The sequence below is a fragment of the Hyperolius riggenbachi genome, chromosome 4 (assembly GCF_040937935.1).
Source record: "Hyperolius riggenbachi isolate aHypRig1 chromosome 4, aHypRig1.pri, whole genome shotgun sequence".
NCBI lineage: Eukaryota > Metazoa > Chordata > Amphibia > Anura > Hyperoliidae > Hyperolius > Hyperolius riggenbachi.
In genome coordinates, this window is record NC_090649.1 from 472,858,093 (window position 1) to 472,880,739 (window position 22,647).

A 22,647-nucleotide genomic window follows, 5' to 3' on the forward strand; every position below is an offset into this window, starting at 1 on the left:
ATGCCTGTCCTCTGCCCGTGTGAAATAGGCCTAAGGTGAACGTGTCTTCCTCTGTGAGGTAGCACTCAGGAAGCTGCTCTGTAAACATCGCTATGTAATCTCTAGGCTGCTCCCTGAATCTAAATGCAATCTTCAGGCCTCTCTCCCCAGACCTGCATTAGTGCCTGTCAGGATCTGCACACCACAGAAACCTCCAGGGTTACCGTAAAAAGCTCAATTACAGGCAGAGGAGGAAGAGGAAAACCATATGTCATCCTAATGCTTTGGGGAGGGAAGACATTTTAAAAATAATAATCTGGAGAATTACAGTGCTGGTCATGTTTATACAGGGGAAAGCGGCAGATAAGAGAGTCACAGGACACATCCACAGGATTCTGTTACAGAAATGGCTGCTGGGCTTTGCAGAAAGAATACTTTTTTTACTTACTTATCACTCCCAGCAGCTATTGGTTGTAAAATTCTCACTCATAGTGGGCCGGAGGGTCTTCAGTCACCTTCCTCTCCTTTGCATCCCAAAACCTCACTGGAGATCCTTCTGATTTTATGGAAATGCAATGGGCTTCCCAGCTCAAGTCACCATGGGCGTAACAACAGGGGATGCAGCCAGTGCGCCCGCGGGGGCAGCCCCCTCCCTGGGGCCCAGTGGCGTAGCTAAAGAGCTATGGGCCCCGGTGCAAGTTTGATGTGGGGCCCCCCCAAGCACTCTATGCATAACAATCGATACGGCGCACCAATATCTGCCAAGGATTTCCACAGTGTCAAAGGTACAATAAGGTATGGAGAACCGTTTGTTCATGATTATAACTATTCCAAGCATCTATAGAAGTGATTATTACCAGCACAGGACCAATAGAGACTTAATATGGTGCTTGAGTGAGGGCCCCTCGGGGCCCTTCTGACCCAAGGGCCCCGATGCGGTCGCTACCTCTGCAACCCCTATTGCTACGCCCCTGCTGGGGCCCGCTCGTGGCCGTTTTGGGGTGCTGGAGGGGTCGCACCATGAGGGGAAAGCTATGGCCACACTCGGCGGGGAGGGGGGAAGGTCCCCCCCCCTCCCTCACCTCGGGCTTTCCCCTCTATGCTCCCCTCCAGGTTCTAGCTATACAAGTGCAGCGAGCGGAGCGGCGGGCAGCGGCAGGCAAACATACCTTCCGTGCGTTCCAGCGCGGACACTTCTCGCTCTAGTGACTGACGCGACTTCCTGTATAAAACAGGAAGTCGCGTCAGTCACTGGAGCGAGAAGCGTCCAGACGCACGGAAGGTATGTTTGCCTGCCGCTGCCCGCCGCTCCGCTGCACTTGTATAGCTAGAAGCTGGAGGGGAGCACAGTGAGGAAAGCCCGAGGTGAAGGAGGGGGGGGGGACCTTCCCCCCTCCCCGCCGAGTGTGGCCATAGCTTTCCCCTCATGGTGCGACCCCTCCAGCCCCCCAAAACAGCCACGAGCGGGCCCTGGGGGGAGGAGGGCCCGCTCACAATTTCTGCTGGAGGCAGGGCTGTATTTAGGGTTTGGGCTCCCCTAGGCACCCCAAACCTATGGCGCCCCCCCCCCCCCCCCCCGAGGGCGTTGGCGGCACGCGGAGCGTGCCGCGGCGAAAAATGGGCGTGGCCGCATAATACAGTGGGCGTGTCCATAACATACAGTGGGTGTGACCAATTAAAACTTCCTAGTAAGAGTGCAGCCCAAAGTCAAAGGCCATGTTTTCTCCCCGGGTATGAGTAAAGTGACTAGGGTTGCAACGGTATGAAATTCCACGGTATGATAACCGTCAAAAAAAATACCACAGTATGACGGTATACGGTATTATGCAATTTTTTGGACCAGGGCCCCACCTCCTTCCATTACATTTTGTGCCCCTCCACCCCAGTGTGGGGTGCCCCACTCCCTCGGGAACTGTAAAAAGGCTCACCCTATTCCTGCAAAAGTCCTGATGGCGTGATAGGTGTAGCTAGTAATAGGTGGTCGCAGCATAGGTAGCTAGGGATAGGTGAAGCCAGGGATAAGTGTGGCCAGAAATAGGTGGCCGCTGTATAGGTAGCCAGGAATAGATGTAGCCAGTAGTTGGTGGCCGCTGTATAGGTAGCCAGGAATAGATGTAGCCAGTAGTTGGTGGCCGCTGTATAGGTAGCCAGGGATAGGTGTGGCCAGAAATAGGTGGCCGCTGTATAGGTAGCCAGGGATAGATGAAGCCAGTAGTAGGTGGTCGCAGTATAGGTAGCCAGGGATAGGTGTAGCCAGAAATAGGTGGCCGCTGTATAGGTAGCCAGGGATAGGTGTAGCCAGTAGTAGGTGGCCGCAGTATAGGTAGCCAGGGATAGGTGTAGCCAGTAGTAGGTGGCCGCTGTATAGGTAGCCAGGGATAGATGTAGCCAGTAGTAGGTGGCCATAGTATAGGTAGCCAGGGATAGGTGTAGCCAGTAGTAGGTGGCCATAGTATAGGTAGCCAGGGATAGGTGTAGCCAGTAGTAGGTGGCTGCAGCATAGGTAGCCAGGGATGGGTGTAGCCAGTAGTAGGTGGCCGCTGTATAGGTAGCCAGGGATAGATGTAGCCAGTAGTAGGTGGCTGCAGCATAGGTAGCCAGGGATGGGTGTAGCCAGTAGTAGGTGGCTGCAGCATAGGTAGCCAGGGATAGGTGTAGCCAGTAGTAGGTGGCCGCTGTATAGGTAGCCAGGGATAGATGTCGCCAGCAGTAGGTGGCCGCAGTATAGGTAGCCAGGGATAGGTGTAGCCAGTAGTAGGTGGCCGCTGTATAGGTAGCCAGGGATAGATGTAGCCAGTAGTAGGTGGCCATAGTATAGGTAGCCAGGGATAGGTGTAGCCAGTAGTAGGTGGCCATAGTATAGGTAGCCAGGGATAGGTGTAGCCAGTAGTAGGTGGCCATAGTATAGGTAGCCAGGGATAGGTGTAGCCAGTAGTAGGTGGCTGCAGCATAGGTAGCCAGGGATGGGTGTAGCCAGTAGTAGGTGGCTGCAGCATAGGTAGCCAGGGATAGGTGTAGCCAGTAGTAGGTGGCCGCTGTATAGGTAGCCAGGGATAGATGTAGCCAGTAGTAGGTGGCCGCTGTATAGGTAGCCAGGGATAGGTGTAGCCAGTAGTAGGTGGCCGCTGTATAGGTAGCCAGGGATAGATGTAGCCAGTAGTAGGTGGCCACAGTATAGGTAGCCAGGGATAGGTGTAGCCAGTAGTAGGTGGCCGCAGTATAGGTAGCCAGGGATAGGTGTAGCCAGTAGTAGGTTGCCACAGTATAGGTAGCCAGGGATAGGTGTAGCCAGAAATAGGTGGCCGCAGTATAGGTAGCCAGGGATAGGTGTAGCCAGAAATAGGTGGCCGCAGTATAGGTAGCCAGGGAATTGTTCTAATGACTGCATCTGCTCAGATACTGATAAAGAATCGTACAAGGATTTGTAGACAGTCCCTATTCAGTATATGGCAGGCTCTTGTGTACAGCGCCCAGCCACCAACCTCTACCCCTCCCCAAGTGTTCTGTACTGTAGTGATGCTGGAGGAGTCTGCAGAGCCAGTTCTGCTCCATCAGAGATGGACAGCGTGAGTGTAATAAGCTGAGGCTGGGAGCACACTGTATGTCCGTTTTCTGTACGTGTTTTCTGCACACCATGTGTGTCTGTATGTGTGAAAACATGCAATTTTTATCACAGGAGCTAATGTAATTGATCGAGAAAATGCGTGCAGTGGTTTGCTGCGGTCTGTTCTGATCTGCATGGGGAAAACACATTCAAGTGTGCACTAGCCAATTGATTAACATTGGTTCTCCGGTTACCTGTGCAGAAAGTGAAGGGGGTAGGGGGGCCCCATCCAAAGTTTCGCAGGGGGGCCCAGTGACTTCTAGTTACGCCCCTGCGCGGCCCCCTTGCAAAAATTTGGATGGGGTCCCCCCCATAGGTGCCAAATAATCGTAATGGGGCAGCGTTTCACCATAAAATAATCGCAATGTGGGCAACATTTCAGCAGAGAATAACCGCAATGAGGGCAACATTTCACCAGAGAATAATCGCAATGAGGGCAACATTTCAGCAGAGAATAATCGCAATGAGGGCAACATTTCAGCAGAGAATAATCGCAATGAGGGCAACATTTCACCAGAGAATAATCGCAATGAGGGCAACATTTCACCAGAGAATAATCGCAATGAGGGCAACATTTCACCAGAGAATAATCGCAATGAGGGCAACATTTCACCAGAGAATAATCGCAATGAGGGCAACATTTCACCAGAGAATAATCGCAATGAGGGCAACATTTCACCAGAGAATAATCGCAATGAGGGCAACATTTCACCAGAGAATAATCGCAATGAGGGCAACATTTCACCAGAGAATAATCGCAATGAGGGCAACATTTCACCAGAGAATAATCGCAGTGAGGGCAACATTTCACCAGAGAATAATCGCAGTGAGGGCAACATTTCACCAGAGAATAATCGCAGTGAGGGCAACATTTCACCAGAGAATAATCGCAGTGAGTGCAACATTTCACCAGAGAATAATCGCAGTGAGTGCAACATTTCACTAGCGAATAATCCCAATGAGTGCAACATTTCAGCAGAGAATAATCACAACGTGGGCGGTTTTTCAGCAGAAAATGTCCCCAGTTTAGGTAGTAGGTTTATAGGTGTCCCCAGTTAGATAGTAGCTAGGTATATAGGTGTCCCCAGTTAGATAGTAGGTACATAGGTGTCCCCAGTTAGATAGTAGGTACATAGGTGTCCCCAGTTAGACAGTAGGTACATAGGTGTCCCCAGTTAGACAGTAGGTACATAGGTGTCCCCAGTTAGACAGTAGGTACATAGGTGTCCCCAGTTAGACAGTAGGTACATAGGTGTCCCCAGTTAGACAGTAGGTACATAGGTGTCCCCAGTTAGACAGTAGGTACATAGGTGTCCCCAGTTAGACAGTAGGTACATAGGTGTCCCCAGTTAGACAGTAGGTACATAGGTGTCCCCAGTTAGACAGTAGGTACATAGGTGTCCCCAGTTAGACAGTAGGTACATAGGTGTCCCCAGTTAGATAGTAGGTACATAGGTGTCCCCAGTTAGATAGTAGGTACATAGGTGTCCCCAGTTAGATAGTAGGTATATAGGTGTCCCCAGTTAGATAGTAGGTAGGTATATAGGTGTCCCCAGTTTAGGTAGTAGGTATATAGGTGTCCCCAGTTAGATAGTAGGTATATAGGTGTCCCCAGTTAGATAGTAGGTAGGTATATAGGTGTCCCCAGTTAGATAGTAGGTAGGTATATAGGTGTCCCCAGTTAGATAGTAGGTAGGTATATAGGTGTCCCCAGTTAGATAGTAGGTAGGTATATAGGTGTCCCCAGTTAGATAGTAGGTAGGTATATAGGTGTCCCCAGTTAGACAGTAGGTATATAGGTGTCCCCAGTTAGACAGTAGGTATATAGGTGTCCCCAGTTAGACAGTAGGTATATAGGTGTCCCCAGTTAGACAGTAGGTATTTAGGTGTCCCCAGTTTAGGTATAGGTAGTAGGTATATAGGTGTCCCCAGTTAGATAGTAGCTAGGTATATAGGTGTCCCCAGTTAGATAGTAGGTATATAGGTGTCTCCAGTTTAGGTAGTAGGTATATAGGTGTCCCCAGTTAGACAGTAGGTATATAGGTGTCCCCAGTTTAGGTATAGGTAGTAGGTATATAGGTGTCCCCAGTTAGATAGTAGGTAGGTATATAGGTGTCCCCAGTTTAGGTAGTAGGTATATAGGTGTCCCCAGTTAGATAGTAGGTATATAGCAGTCCCCAGTTAGATAGTAAGTATATAGCAGTCCCCAGTTAGATAGTAGGTATATAGCAGTCCCCAGTTAGATAGTAGGTATATAGCAGTCCCCAGTTAGATAGTAGGTATATAGGTGTCCCCAGTTAGATAGTAGGTATATAGGTGTCCCCAGTTAGATAGTAGCTAGGTATATAGGTGTCCCCAGTTAGACAGTAGGTATATAGGTGTCCCCAGTTAGACAGTAGGTATATAGGTGTCCCCAGTTTAGGTATAGGTATAGGTAGTAGGTATATAGGTGTCCCCAGTTAGATAGTAGGTATATAGGTGTCCCCAGTTAGATAGTAGGTATATAGGTGTCCCCAGTTAGATAGTAGCTAGGTATATAGGTGTCCCCAGTTAGATAGTAGGTATATAGGTGTCCCCAGTTTAGGTAGTAGGTATATAGGTGTCCCCAGTTAGATAGTAGCTAGGTATATAGGTGTCCCCAGTTAGATAGTAGCTAGGTATATAGGTGTCCCCAGTTAGATAGTAGCTAGGTATATAGGTGTCCCCAGTTAGATAGTAGCTAGGTATATAGGTGTCCCCAGTTAGATAGTAGGTATATAGCAGTCCCCAGTTAGATAGTAGGTATATAGCAGTCCCCAGTTAGATAGTAGGTATATAGGTGTCCCCAGTTAGATAGTAGGTATATAGGTGTCCCCAGTTAGATAGTAGGTATATAGGTGTCCCCAGTTAGATAGTAGGTATATAGGTGTCCCCAGTTAGATAGTAGCTAGGTATATAGGTGTCCCCAGTTAGATAGTAGCTAGGTATATAGGTGTCCCCAGTTAGATAGTAGGTATATAGGTGTCCCCAGTTAGATAGTAGGTATATAGGTGTCCCCAGTTAGACAGTAGGTATATAGGTGTCCCCAGTTTAGGTATAGGTAGTAGGTATATAGGTGTCCCCAGTTAGATAGTAGCTAGATATATAGGTGTCCCCAGTTAGATAGTAGGTATATAGGTGTCCCCAGTTTAGGTAGTAGGTATATAGGTGTCCCCAGTTAGACAGTAGGTATATAGGTGTCCCCAGTTTAGGTATAGGTAGTAGGTATATAGGTGTCCCCAGTTAGATAGTAGGTAGGTAGGTATATAGGTGTCCCCAGTTTAGGTAGTAGGTATATAAGTGTCCCCAGTTAGATAGTAGGTATATAGGAGTCCCCAGTTAGATAGTAGGTGTATAGGAGTCCCCAGTTAGATAGTAGGTATATAGGAGTCCCCAGTTAGATAGTAGGTATATAGGAGTCCCCAGTTAGATAGTAGGTATATAGGTGTCCCCAGTTAGATAGTAGCTAGGTATATAGGTGTCCCCAGTTAGATAGTAGGTATATAGCAGTCCCCAGTTAGATAGTAGGTATATAGCAGTCCCCAGTTAGATAGTAGGTATATAGCAGTCCCCAGTTAGATAGTAGGTATATAGCAGTCCCCAGTTAGATAGTAGGTATATAGGTGTCCCCAGTTAGATAGTAGGTATATAGGTGTCCCCAGTTAGATAGTAGCTAGGTATATAGGTGTCCCCAGTTAGATAGTAGGTATATAGGTGTCCCCAGTTTAGGTAATAGGTATATAGGTGTCCCCAGTTAGATAGTAGGTATATAGGTGTCCCCAGTTAGATAGTAGGTATATAGGTGTCCCCAGTTAGATAGTAGGTATATAGGTGTCCCCAGTTTAGGTAGTAGTATCAGTGCTGCAGCTAGCTAAATCAGCTTACACCAGCAGTAAAAGGGTTACACACTAGAGACAGAGAGATGCTGGACTGTGTGATCAGGGCTGACATGTGACAGGCAGATAAGGCAAATTAAGTTGAGAGGAGGTGTCGTCTTACCATGGAGAGTGCCCGTGATGTTTGTGCAGCCAGTGTCCCTCTCCCCTTGAGCTTGATGAGGCAGGAGGCTGGGATTGAGGGAGAAAACCTGACGCTGCGCAGAAAAGCTGCAGACATCAGGCAAGACAGGGACCCTTGCAGAGTCATTTTAGACGAGCTGCCTGCTAAGCTGTCAGGAAATGAATTATGCAGCTTCAGGTCGCACTTCCGACCCTGCCCGCCTGCAGTTCATTGGAAAGTGGTTTGCTCTGTCACACACTCACAGGCTCAGCCCCGCTGAAGAGGAGGTCGGGACTAAACCACTGCCAGGCATGGATGGGGAGGGCAGGTGCCAGCTGCAGCTACCCTGGGCTGGACCAGACTCGCCCCCAACCCCCCCCCCCCCTCCCCCCCTCCCTTAAAAAAAAAATAATAATCCAGAGGTCCACTCCAGAGGACCAGAGGAAAAATTTTAAATACATTAAATAACACACCATATAGGAGGCCGCCCCCCCCTGAGGGGCCGCCCATGGCACCGGCCCACGGGTGCCTCTAGAGACTCCGTAACAAAAATTGCATCCTGTTTTTTATCATCCTACATGTTCCAAAAGCTATTCTAATGTGTTCTGGCTAACTGCAGCACTTTCTACTATGACAGTCTCTGTAATAAATCAATGTATCTTTCCCCTGTCAGACTTGTCGGCCTGTGTCTGGAAGGCTGCCAAGTTCTTCAGTGTTGTGGTTCTGCTATGAACTCACCCTTTCTGGCCCCTCTATGCACACTGCCTGTGTGTTATTTAGATAAGAGAGAAGAGAGAAGCTGCTCTAATCAGCTGGATAAATCGTCCTCTGAGCTGGCTGGGCTTTCACATACTGAGGAATTACAAACAAGGGCAAAGCTGTTTGCAGGAAGAAAGAGCAGCCTGAAACTTCAGTGCATGGGGGAAAGAAACACACAAATGATCTCTTGAGATTCAAAAGGAATGCTGTATACAGACTGCTTATGTATGGATGTATTTTCTATGTGTGGACATACTGTACATCAACCTACTTCCTGTTTTGGTGGCCATTTTGTTTGTTTACAAACAAACTTTTTAAAACTGTTTTTAACCACTTTTAATGCGGCGAGGAGCGGCGAAATTGTTACAGAGGGTAATAGGAGATGTCCCCTAACGCACTGGTATGTTTACTTTTGAGCGATTTTAACAATACAGATTCTCTTTAAGAGATACGGCCCTGGCTGGAGGGCCCGAGGGCTCTTAGTTACGCCCCTGCAAGTCACCATTTTATTTCTTGTTTTTTGAAATTTGAAACTTTATTCCGGATATCTCATTGGTCCGGGACAGAATTATTGGAAAGTGTGAGCTAGTAGTAGTCCATACTAACCATGGAAAAAACACATATATAAGTAGATGAATACTTGTTATACTGTACTCACATAACATATGTATTGTACTGTGTCCATGTTTTGATTTCAGTGAATTACCGTATATAGTAAATAAAGAAAAAACAGTTTAAGGCATTTCCCATCTTTACTGCCTCTGCCTGAAGCCAATCCTGATGTCATTTCCTCCCTTACTCTTTTGTTTTTTTCTAGAAACTGCACTGTCGTATCTAGCTTGCTTTGTAAACACATATGAGCATAGCATGGATCATGCATATTTCAGCAGCTTCTGCAGAGGTATGAGGTGTATTTCCCTTCTCAGCCTCCTGTCACACTGAACTGTTCTCAGCCAATCAGTGAGGAGCAGGAATGTGGGAGGGGAGATAACAAGATTTCCTCTCCTTGGCAATGTACCAGAATAGAGCCAGGCTGACTGAGATAAGATTACAGCAGAAACATTTATGATTTTATTGGAATGCTTGCAATGCAGACTGCATGGCTCCTCCACTGTCCTACACCATCCCTCTGAGCCCCTCCGCTTCACACACACATTCAGTCACAGAGGCCCTGGCTGCATTCAATGGTGTGGAGTCAGTAAGGCCTGTCACCGGTGACCGCACGTTCCCTCCTCCGCCTCTCTGTTTCCTTGGCAGCCGTGTCTCCACTGTCATGTCAGGATGGCAACAACGGTGCATGACACGTGCGGAGTACAGTGGGATCAGTTGAAAAGGGTGCCTGAGCTGCCTGTATGAAAAGGGCGCCTCCATAGACATCAATGTTATTTCTGCAAATATGGGCTACAAGGTGTTGAAAAGGGCGCCCGAAGTGGGCGGCCTTTTGTAGCCCATATTTTTCAGCTACCGTAGGGCGCCCTTTGTAGCCCATATTTTTGGGGGCTACACAGTTTTTGGCTACATTAGGGCGCCCCTTTATAGCCCATTTTTTGGGAGGCTACAAGGTTTTCAGCTACAGTAGGGCGCCCCTTTGTAGCCCATATTTTTGGGGGCTACAAGGTTTTCGGCTACAAGGTTTTTGATTCTGCTCCAAAAGGGCACCCATTTATAGCCGAGATTTTTGATTCGGGGGTGCAGGGGGGGGGGGGGGGTTAGGATTAGGCATCACAAGTGGGGGGGGGGGGTCTTAGGGTTAGGCACCACTAGGGGGGTTTAGGGTTAGGCACCACCAGGGGAGTCTTACGGTTAGGCACTACCTGGGGGGTCTTAAGGTTAGGCACCACCTGGGGGGTCTTAGGGTTAGGCACCACCAGGGGAGTCTTAGGGTTAGGCACCACCAGGGGAGTCTTAGGGTTAGGCACCACCTGGGGAGTCTTAGGGTTAGGCACCACCTGGGGAGTCTTAGGGTTAGGCACCACCTGGGGAGTCTTAGGGTTAGGCACCACCTGGGGAGTCTTAGGGTTAGGCACCACCAGGGGGGGTTAGGGGAGGGTTCTTTGTAAGAGTAGGGAGAAGTTAGGTCATAGTAATCCATGTTTTGATTTCAGTGAATTACCGTATATAGTAAATAAAGAAAAAACAGTTTAAGGCATTTCCCATCTTTACTGCCTCTGCCTGAAGCCAATCCTGATGTCATTTCCTCCCTTACTCTTTTGTTTTTTTCTAGAAACTGCACTGTCGTATCTAGCTTGCTTTGTAAACACATATGAGCATAGCATGGATCATGCATATTTCAGCAGCTTCTGCAGAGGTATGAGGTGTATTTCCCTTCTCAGCCTCCTGTCACACTGAACTGTTCTCAGCCAATCAGTGAGGAGCAGGAATGTGGGAGGGGAGATAACAAGATTTCCTCTCCTTGGCAATGTACCAGAATAGAGCCAGGCTGACTGAGATAAGATTACAGCAGAAACATTTATGATTTTATTGGAATGCTTGCAATGCAGACTGCATGGCTCCTCCACTGTCCTACACCATCCCTCTGAGCCCCTCCGCTTCACACACACATTCAGTCACAGAGGCCCTGGCTGCATTCAATGGTGTGGAGTCAGTAAGGCCTGTCACCGGTGACCGCACGTTCCCTCCTCCGCCTCTCTGTTTCCTTGGCAGCCGTGTCTCCACTGTCATGTCAGGATGGCAACAACGGTGCATGACACGTGCGGAGTACAGTGGGATCAGTTGAAAAGGGTGCCTGAGCTGCCTGTATGAAAAGGGCGCCTCCATAGACATCAATGTTATTTCTGCAAATATGGGCTACAAGGTGTTGAAAAGGGCGCCCGAAGTGGGCGGCCTTTTGTAGCCCATATTTTTCAGCTACCGTAGGGCGCCCTTTGTAGCCCATATTTTTGGGGGCTACACAGTTTTTGGCTACATTAGGGCGCCCCTTTATAGCCCATTTTTTGGGAGGCTACAAGGTTTTCAGCTACAGTAGGGGGCCCCTTTGTAGCCCATATTTTTGGGGGCTACAAGGTTTTCGGCTACAAGGTTTTTGATTCTGCTCCAAAAGGGCACCCATTTATAGCCGAGATTTTTGATTCGGGGGTGCAGGGGGGGGGGGGGGGGTTAGGATTAGGCATCACAAGTGGGGGGGGGGTCTTAGGGTTAGGCACCACTAGGGGGGTTTAGGGTTAGGCACCACCAGGGGAGTCTTACGGTTAGGCACTACCTGGGGGGTCTTAAGGTTAGGCACCACCTGGGGGGTCTTAGGGTTAGGCACCACCAGGGGAGTCTTAGGGTTAGGCACCACCAGGGGAGTCTTAGGGTTAGGCACCACCTGGGGAGTCTTTGGGTTAGGCACCACCTGGGGAGTCTTAGGGTTAGGCACCACCTGGGGAGTCTTAGGGTTAGGCACCACCTGGGGAGTCTTAGGGTTAGGCACCACCAGGGGGGGTTAGGGGAGGGTTCTTTGTAAGAGTAGGGAGAAGTTAGGTCATAGTAATCACCAGGGGCTGTCTTAGGGTTAGGCACTACCAGGGAGGGGTTAGGGTTAGGCATCACCAGCGGGGTTAGGCACCATCAGGGGAGGGTTCTGTGTGAGAGTAGGGAGAGGTTAGGTCATAGTAATCACTTTCTCAGCTATATATAAAGCCCTTTTATAGCCGAACAAATTTTGCCTATAACAGCATCCTTTTTATAAACTAAAACTATATGGCATATATGGGCTACAACAGGCGCCCTTTGTAGCCGAATTTGACATATATATGGGCTAAACCAGGTGTCTTTTGTAGCCGAATTTGGCATGTATGGGCTACACCAGGCGCCCTTTGTAGCCTAATTTGGCATGTATGGGCTACACCAGGCGCCATTTGTAGCCTAATTTGGCTTATATGGGCTACAGTCAACAGGCGCCCTTTGTAGCCGAATTTGAAATATATGAGCTACACCGGACTCCCTTTGTAGCCGAATTTGGAATATATGGGCTACATCAGGCGCCCTTTGTAGCTAAAGTTGGTATATGGGCTACACCAGGCCCCCTTTGTAGCCAAAGTTGGTATATGGGCTACACCAGGCCCCCTTTGTAGCCAAAGTTGGTATATGGGCTACACCAGGCCCCCTTTGTAGCTGAAGTTGGTATATAGGCTACACCAGGTGCCCTTTGTAGCCGAAGTTGGTATATGGGTTACATCAGGTGCCCTTTTTTTCCAGACGCCCTTTTCAAATAAACGCAGTACAGTTGCCATGGAGACGCCAAACTTCAAGAAACTTCCTAATTTTAGGTTGTGTCCGTGTCTGTCGGCGACCAGTGAATATAAGTTACTTGCTGCAAGTCTGCTACAATCCTCCACACTCATAATAAGGAGGAAGTGTGGTGGAAGGGCCTAGGGTAGTGGGTCACCCAAAGAGGGGTTGCTAGAGCATCCAGAGCACCCCCCTCTGCACGTGCCTGCAGGACCTATCCAGCTCTACATGATTCTCAGTGAACTATCCTTATGAATGAAGTCAAAATTAAAGAAGCAAAAGAAGTAAGAGATCCCACCTAGCAGACTGCAGGAATACCCGTGTTATTCACCATATCCCTGCTGCAAAGTACTATATGCACAGTCATAATGGAGGCACCGACTGTAATGAGGTTATGTATGGTTATGTATAACTCTGTATAATCAGCCTGATTAGTTTCCTGTTTACTGTGCTGATTTAAGCTAGTATTTCATATCATCCGAGCCAAAGCATAACAACCTCATCACTGTACGCCAATCAGGCGCATTTAATGCCACGCAAAGCCGTAGATTAAACACCTGAAGGCAGCGACTGTAGGAGTTCTGATTGGCCAGTAGCAGCTACTTTTATTTGGACCATGAAGACAATTGGCAAGACTTTATTTATTAGTATGCCTAATGTCAAATATTGGAAAATCCAGTGCATTTTTTTAAGGTTTGCTGCATATACTGTAGGAACTGGAACTGTAGTCAGGCCTGGATTTAAATCACAGGAGCCTATAGGCACAGGTGTTCTGGCATCTTACACCCAGGGACGGATCTAAGGGGGGGGGGGGGGGCAGGCGGATCTCTTGCCCCAGGCGCAGTTTGTTGAATTCTTAAAAAGGTGGCAAAATTTGGATGGGGAATGGCAGTTTAGGCGCCAAAACCTGACCTTTAGGCGCCAAAACCTGACCTTGCCCCAGGTGCAACTTGGTTTAGATCCGTCCCTGCTTACACCTCACCCTCCATGTACCTAAAAACCCCCGCCGAACCGCACCGCAAGTGTGCCGGCTGGCCCAGCTGTCACTTCTTCCTTGCTTCCCGGAATAGGTAGCCACAGGTGTCCCTTCATATTGAGTGTACCTCTGGCTACCTTATACTAAGTAGCTAGAGGTGCCTTCAGGCAGGGACATGTATAATTTGGAAGTCTTGACATCTTAGTGTGCCGGGTAACCATTGACGCACAGCGTTTGGATAAAACAATCCGAAACGCCATGCGTCAATGGTGACCCGGTACACTATGATGTCAAGACTCTGTGGATTTTAAAGAGCTTTAAATAAATACTTACCTTTTAAGACGGTGCGGATCCTTCCAACTTATACATTGAATCCCTGTGACTCCAGTGGTGATCACAGCACGTCGATGTCCATATGGTGCGGTTGTAATTGGCAGTGCCAGGCAGAGAGAGGCTCCAGCCTCAGGGCGCAGTGTGTGTGCGAGTGTGTGTGTGTGTGGGGGGGGGGGAGGCAGATGATCTGTACGGAATGTTTGTTACTGAGAGTTCTATGCACAGAGAGAGATGCTGCTTGTTTGGCAGTTGGAAACAGACATTATTTCCCACAATGCAATGAGGTTCACAGACAGCAAACTGTCACAATTAAACACATTTTTCAGTAGAAAAATACATATAATTACATAGATCTGTACTTCAGTCCTGAAAGAGGGACAATTGAGGAGGAAGGAGGGACAGGGCAATTGGGTTCCCAAAGAGGCACTGTCCCTCCAAAAGAGGGACAGTTGGGAGCTATGAACTGGGGTTGATATGGGCTGGTAAGCCGCATACATCCAAAAATGGCGCTAGGAAATTTGGGCGCTGGGTAAAGCTGGAAAACAGCTTTATTCACTATTTCCACTTCAGGTCTCCGTGGACTCAGGAGGAAGATGCAATTCAGCTGCCAGCTATTGCTTTCAGACGAATTTAACTGTTTTCTCGTAATTTGGGCTCCGTCTTTTGATGGCACCCAAATTACCCTCTGAGCTCCGCTATAGCCGTAATTCACATTGCAGCCTATGGCAGCACCCAGCAATGCCTAAATGTCCTTTTTCCTGTCTTGTGGTAAGTTACCCCTTTACTTGTTATTGTTATTGGTCACAAAAGTGAATTGGGTAGGAAGGTGTACTATTGCAAACGACATATTGAACCTGCGCTGCATCTGCTATCGATATTGAATTTTGGACTTTGCTTTATTCAGCAGCGATCTTGTTGTTCTTAATTGGTTGGCACCAATTATTTCCTTCTCTATGAGGCCCCCTTCACACTGGGGTGTTTTCAGTGCGTTGGGTTACCCTATTTTACGCTGGGGCGCTGCTCCAGAACTGCCAATCACCGCTGCTCATGTCTCTGCTCCGTCTGCTAATTGGACGCGATGGTCTCGGAGGCGGGAGCATTGGGTCCAATTAGCAGACGGAGCAGAGAAATGAGCAGCGGTGATTGGCAATTCTGGAGCAGCGCCCCCAGCGTGATTGGTGCATCAGAAAGTCTTCAGCGGCAGCGAGCAGATACATCCACCAGCTGTTCGTAAGATCTGCTTAGGTAGGACTGTTGTAGCATTACACTCCAGTCCGGGGCAGAGATGAAATCACTGGGAGACAAAATTGGACGTGCGAGGGGGGGCGGGGGAGGCAGAAGACAGGAACCGGGGGACACCGCAGGACATGAGGGGCGGGGGTCAGACCAACGATAAATAGCGTTTTAAATACAGTTACTGCATATCCTTAAAACTATAAATACCGTTTTAAAAGATTTATCACTGTGCGCCATTTTTTCCCCACGCCATATTTTCCTGACCCGGTTGAGGGGGGGGAGGCAGGATTTGTGACAACGGGCCTTGGGCAGGCCCGGATTTATCCCAGAGGCACAGATGTTCTGGCACCTTAGACTTTGGCCTCTAGGAATCTACAAGCCCCTCATCAGTTGAATGCAGAGAGCAGGTTGAGTCATCTCTTATTTACTATCTCATCAGGACTCTGCATAGGGAAGGAGGGAGGGAGGCACTCGGGGAGGGGAGTGGGCCGCCCTTCCATCATCAGGCACCTGTAGGCACGTGCCTACAGTGCCTCATAGTAAAGCCGGCCCTGGCCTTGGGCGGTAAAATCAGGCCTTGGTTGTATTCATATGCAACTAAATCTCTTATTTTAATGCAAATAAAGACATCAATCAGGCCAGCGATACAGCACTGATACAAAAAGGTTCTGCCCCAGCTGCTTGCATATGTTGCTTATGCTCAGAAACGGCACTGCTAATGAGTTGGTAAACAATGTCATAGAGTGTAAACATTCCCACAAACAAGAAACAACAACATCTCTCCCCCCTCAGCGTGTAAAATCAGTAATTGCCTTACATCATGCGCACAACTAGTCCAAAGGCGAAGGGGTATGTGAGGTGAGCGGAGCACTGTTAGAATTCATCCTGAAGTGACATGCTTGTTTGAGGTAAAGATATTGTGGTGCTCAGTCAGCATTCAGGGCACAGGCCATTTTCATCAATCCATTTTCTGGTGCGTAATAATAATAATAAGTGTGAATAAAGTCAAGGAGGGAGCAGGACGGCGCCCAGAGCCATCGCTGCAGCTTTGTGTTTGCGTTTCTCAGGCCTCCCCAGGGGCCGTAATCAAGGCTAGAGGAAAAGATTTTCACAAATCCTCTTTCCAATAAAAGCAGAGCTCTCTGCATTTCAGCTGCGCTAAGCAAACGAGCGCGGGGATCAGCCGAGAGCTAATTAGGGAAAATGAATGTATCTGCGAGTTTGTTGTGGTGTGGTTGAATGAGGTAGTGTGTGTGTGTGCGCGTGTGTGTGTGTGTGTGTGTGTGTGTGTGTGTGTGTGTGTGTGTGTGTGTGTGTGTGTGTGTGTGTGTGTGTGCGCGAAGCAGCGAGCCTGACGTTGGGGCAAAAACATCACGGAATGGAATAAAGTGTCTGAGGACCCTTTCACACTGGCGCAGTGCGTTGCGGCAAATTGTCGCACTGCTACTGCAGCCTAATGAAAATCTATGGGGAAGTTCATACTGTACTTCCCACGTTGCGGTAAGCTGCGCCGGAAGTGCCCAATTTAACACTAGTGCATACCTACGTTACCGTGCAGCTCCTGCGGCGATCTGCGTCGGCCCCGAAGTCATGTTAGTCTATGGCGATGCAGGGTTCTTTAAGCTCGTTGGCATCGCCTTGTCGCGGCGCACATGCCCAGAAGCGTATTTTTACAATACACTTCCGTGGACTTCCACATACCCGAAACAGGACTGCGAGCTCACGCCAGACGGAACACCATGTACTAACGCTGTGTTCCCTGATGGTCTGTTTTTGGCGCTAACGCCAATTCGTAGTGTATGACCTGCCTTAAGCTACGTACAAACATGCCAGTATTGTCGCCCATTGGAGATAGAGAAATGATCCTTCTGGCAACAATTCGCGGAAATATGCTGTACTAGTCTTGAGGCTAGCAAAAAATTCAAAAGGTCCGCACACTCAGCAATTTCAGTTATTTATACATAAAAACAATACAGTAAAAGCTGTAGCATACGATAAATGGTCACTTATACACACTTCAATCACAACCACTGCCCTGCTGCAGCAGAAAAATCTAAAAAACTAAAAACTGAAAAACTAAAAGTGTATGGATAAAAAAGGTGCAAAATAATGCAATGAGGTAATGAAGCCCAATGGATTAATGGGTGGAAATAACGGAGTCTTATCCAATAGTGGTAGTGGGGCTTAATAATCTGGTGATGAATGTCACAATGATCAAGCATGCAGAGGTAAATAGCAGCAAAGGTGGAATTAATGAATAATCCGGGAAGTGGTAGTTACTCACAACCTCCGTTGATGTTCCGTATATCAGTCCTGGAGCCGCTCTATCCTGTCCGCCCCGGCCGGTGGCTGGGCAGGAGAGACTTAGACCCGCTGTTTAGCTGGTGAATGACAGCAGAGTCGGGCAAGCTGACCCGGCTTCAGTACGGATATAGCAGCGCTTGGTGTCCGGAAAATCTTGCCGTAATCCCGAACTCCACCAAGTAACGCTGTGCGTGCTGGATGCACCTCCTTCCGCGATGGTGCTCGTGACGTCACTGCAGCCTGGCCAATCGCTAACGCGTTTCGGAAGGTACGCCTTCCTTTCTCAAAGCTGACTGCGGTTGGAGGGTTCCTGCTTTTAAGGAGGTTATGGGGTCAAACCCCTTCATGTAAAAGCATACAATTCAAGATCTTTATTAAGACCAAACGGAATCAGTGTATTTAACTGGTAGATCCAGTGCGTTTCATGCCTGGACATTTCAAGAATGTAATCCCCTCCCCTCCACGATCTCTTAACCACTTCTATCCCACTAAAAATAGTGCCCCTGATAGAACAATTGTGCTGTTGCTTAAAATGCTCAGATAGCGGATGTTTCATGTTGCCTTTCAAGATGTTATTACAATGTTCTCCCAACCTTTCTTTTAATGGGCGTTTAGTCCTGCCCACATATTGTTTGTGGCAAGGGCATATGATAACGTATATGACCCCTTTTGTGTCACAGTTCATAATGTCCCTGATTTTAAAACTAGTACTATCTGCAGTGGACACAATTTCATTCATTCTGCTGACAGACATCCCTGTTTCCCTGCACATCCTACAAAAACCACAATTCCTAAAATAGCCCTCTCTACTCTTGACCTTCATTTCTCTAGTAGTTGGGGCTACTATATTTCCCAGGTTTCTAGTTCTTCTAAAGATCAATCCAGGATTGTCCGGTAATATAGAATTTAATAGGTAATCTTCCTTCAAGGTGTCCCAATGTTTTTTCACTATCTTCCTCAGTTTCATGCTTTGAGAGGAATAATTAAGTATTAATTTCGGTTGTTCTTCTAATTTACTGGCCTCCTTGTTCTTTTCTTTCAATAAATCTTTTCTTTCGGTGTTTGCAGCGTGTTCTCTGGCAATAATGATATTCTCAACAGGATAACCTTTTTCCTCAAACCTCATTTGCATCCTGTTGGCTTCTTCCTCAAAATCTAACAGCTTCGTACAGTTCCTCCTTAAACGGAGGAACTGACCTTGGGGTATATTGGATAGCCATTTGAGGTAGTGGCAACTGTCTATCTTGATATAGCTATTAATATCAACCTCTTTGCGGTAGGTTTTGGTAATAACCCGACCTTCATCTACTAAAACTGTCAAATCTAAAAAATTAGCTTGGTTCCTACTGAAATCCCCTATGAAACTCAAATTATAACTATTAGTATTTATCCATCTGAGAAAATCCTCCAGGCTATCCTGGGTGCCCTTCCAAATAAAGAAGGCATACTTGTGGAAATATAGGGAAGACAGACTGGAAAGACTCGAAAGCTTTTTTAGACGAGAAGCGATCAAATCTGTTAACCCATTGGAGAATGACATTATCAAGTCCCACTGTAGATCTCTGGAGAAAATGTTAGCCGTGGAAACTAAAAATCTATGGGAGGTATACACACTTGAGAGATATCATCTACATGGCATTAGTCCACCCGGACTGATTGTCAGTAAGATCTTAGCATTTGACCTCCAGTCTGAATCGGTGCAACTCGAGTGGGACCGAATGTTTCACGGATTCACTCTACAGGTCATGGAATTTATATTGGAGGTCAGAAAGATACAACTTTTAAAGACAAGTGAAGATATTAGACAAGCTTATAAGAAATTGGAACCATATCAAGCGACTGATTGTTATAAGAATCTAGAAACAAATATACAATTAAGATTGACCAATAATATAAACATTCTAATAGGCTAAATAAATATGCTGAATTGTGGAGTAAAGATATAGGTGTTTCAATTAATACTGTGCAATTGATCTCAGGGATAAAAAACATTAAAACATTTTCCCACTCTATGACTCACCAGGAGACCTGGCATAAAATTGTTATGAAATTGTACATGACGCCTCATAAAATCGCTCATTTCTCTCAAGACTCCTCCTCCTTATGCTGGAGGAATTGTGGGCAATCAGGTACTCTATTTCATATCCTTTGGAATTGTCCTAAAATAAAGACATTTTGGGTCCTCATTTTCAATCTCATTGAGCAATACTCAGGCTTTAATGTTCACCCTTGCCCTCTCTTAGCCCTTTTGCATATTGGTTTAGATAAATTTCCTGTTCAATTTAGAGTTACTATAACCCATGTTATATGTGCAGCCAGACACTTAATTATATCAAATTGGAAATCTGAAGATATTCCCACTTTCTCTCACCTCAAAAACCTGATTCAGCAAAATCTTTTCTTAGAAAAATCCCTTACAGCAAGATTATCTCCTCAAACGAATACAAATCTTTGGTTAATAGACTGGTCTTTAATAAAGGTACAAACCCCCTGAACTATCGATAGTAACCATGCTTATTATTAAAGAGACAACATGCAAATGGGTAAAAGATAATTAGATTGTTAATAAATATTTATTAGTTTTATTACTATATATCTGTTATTTATATTTATAGAGTCCAGAAATTCTATTCTACTTAATCTAGTACTTACAAGGCTTCAGAAAGTAGAATAAAACAAACAAAAAAAACATTAAGAGGCCATAGGTATACAAGTTCTAATACAGAAAAGATTACATTCCTCAAAAGACTGAGACTAATTAGCAACTTTTTGATTTAATTCTTTTTATTTTATTTTATTTTTTAATACTTATTTCCAGTTTTCCTCTTTATAGTTAGATCCATGTTTCTCCTATAAATATTTTTAATATTTAGCACTTGGTTAGCAATAAAGCACATGTGATATGATCTGGGTCTCTACAACACTTACCAAACTAGTATAAAACTAACATACATTTTTCTAGTCATTTCTCTAATTCAAAGCATTTATATGGTATTTTGACTTGGATGAACCAATTCCGGTCTTGGTTCTCCATTAAAATGCACCTGCTGGATCTGCAGCCCAAGTGGCCAAGTAAATGCAGCTCTGACAGGATAGACTCACCATATTAATCTATATTTAGATATGTTTTTGATATACGTGTTACAGATATTGTTGACTAGTGATTTCTATGTCTTTTCAGTCACATGTACTTAATATAAGAATGTTGACTTTAAATTGTTAAAGGAATTGTTTAATATCTTAAGTTGTAATTTATGTTTGTAAATGTACAAAAAAAAACCAATAAAAATCTAATGTTCAAAAAAAAAAAAAAAAAAAAAAAAAAAAAGATTGACCAATATGGAGGAAGATATCATTAAAAGGAAACGCAAGAAATTTGAACGAGATGGTCTATATGGGGAAGATAAACATCTCAGTATGCATTTAGATAGGCGGGACTTAAGAACATTATCAATGGAGGATATCAGTGACGGTGAAGGATCTTTTAAGTTTGACACTACTGACGACCACCAACAAAATAATGAAAACAATCAGATAGAACCCCCCAATCAAGAAATAGTATCAGTTAGCCAGGTGAACCCTGGAACAATTTTTAAAGCTAATGAATTGGGGACTCCTCAATGTGGAAGCCATCAAGATCCATCTAGGAAGGGTCACGTTCAGGAAAATCAAGGGGTGGAGCTACAGGGCAATAGTGATAACGTTAGCCAAACTACATCCATCAGCATTAGTGGGGGAAGGGATACACAGGTCAGAAATCAGGTTGACCCTATAGATATTAATAATCCAGCACCAAACCCTAATGATCCTACACAGGTGAACATAAGAGATGTGGATATTGGGGACAAGGACCCTACAGAGATGGGAGTCAACTTAGTTGAACCCAGGGCCAACAGTAAGGAATCAAAGGACAGTTTTTCGATACCGGTTCTTAACCGCTATGAACAATTAAATCCTCCAACCACGTCTAATTCTAAAACTCATTTTTTAGACTATCGCACCGCACTCAAGTTCGGAGCCCCACTCACACAGAGAGAAACAAGGAGCACCACCAAACAACGACACTTCCAGCGGAGGAACCCTCCCGACAAATTGCAACCCAATCTGGACACATATGTACAAAAAAATCGACGTTCAGGAAACATATTAGAGGTAGAAGAGGTAGGGGATCCAATAAAAAAGCCAAAAAAATCCAAGAGCTAGCACAGATTATCACTGAGGTCCCACAGGTGGGGGAGGGGGGCATCTTTAACCTGAGTTCCAGGCAGCTCACCAGGGGTGAACATTCTCTACTAATGAGGGGTGTCAAATTTGCACCAGGCACCAAACTAAATAAATTTGACACTTTTATAGGAGTTAAAAAATTTATGCGCAAGCTATGCCTGAAAAAATATTTTATGAAGAATACTAAGACTACTATGCCACTGGATCAAGTTGATAACACACAAGTTTCTATTTTTCACTCTGGTTTGAAAAATCCATCCAGGTTTCATCCAGTGCAGGAAATGAGTAAGGCAATGAACACCTTTGAAACTTTGGTTTTAAAAGATATTAAGAAAATGAACACTAGATTTATAGATAATCTAACAACTAATGAAAGAAGGGCTATAAGAGAATTAAGAGACGATCAATCCATCACCATACGCCCGGCTGACAAGGGGGGTGGGTTAGTACTGCAGGACACTGTGAGCTACAACCAAGAGGCATTACGACAATTGAATTACATTAATACTTATACAAGATTGAAATTGGATCCGACCAGAAAATTTCTTAAGAGAATGGAGAAGTTGTTAATGGAAGGTAAACAGGAGGGAATCCTCAATGAAGAAGAATTCAGCTATATATATCCAACAGGTAGAAAAAGAGGGCTGTGCACATCCCTTGATAAAACATCACTTTTATTCAAATTCTAAAAAAGGCATACTTTACATATTCCATGCAGCATAGAGAGAGGTACAAGGCTGGTGGGGAGGACCTCCCCACCAGCCTCCCCACCAGCCTTGTACCTCTCTCTATGCTGCATGGAATATGTAAAGTATGCCTTTTTTAGAATTTGAATAAAAGTGATGTTTTATCAAGGGATGTGCACAGCCCTCTTTTTCTACCTGTTGGATCTACAATCAATTTGCATTGGTTTGATGCACTCCCTCATTGATTATCAGCCTTCCTGTGCATGGTTGCCTTGGTGATATATAGCCTTATAAGA

The 22,647-nt window shown here is 46.0% G+C and overlaps 1 long non-coding RNA gene across 2 annotated transcripts in view; it reads right to left on the minus strand.

The window, feature by feature from the left end:
* The window catches only part of LOC137504457 (uncharacterized), a 240,638-nt gene that overhangs the window by 102,202 nt on the left and 115,789 nt on the right, over positions 1-22,647 (minus strand). The window contains exon 1 of one of the 2 annotated variants that reach the window (XR_011019487.1): positions 7,601-7,848. The exons of the other annotated variant lie outside the window; for it this stretch is intronic. This is a non-coding gene — a long non-coding RNA (uncharacterized lncRNA). Of the gene's footprint in view, positions 1-7,600; positions 7,849-22,647 lie in introns of those variants that run through there. 2 annotated transcript variants of the gene reach the window in all.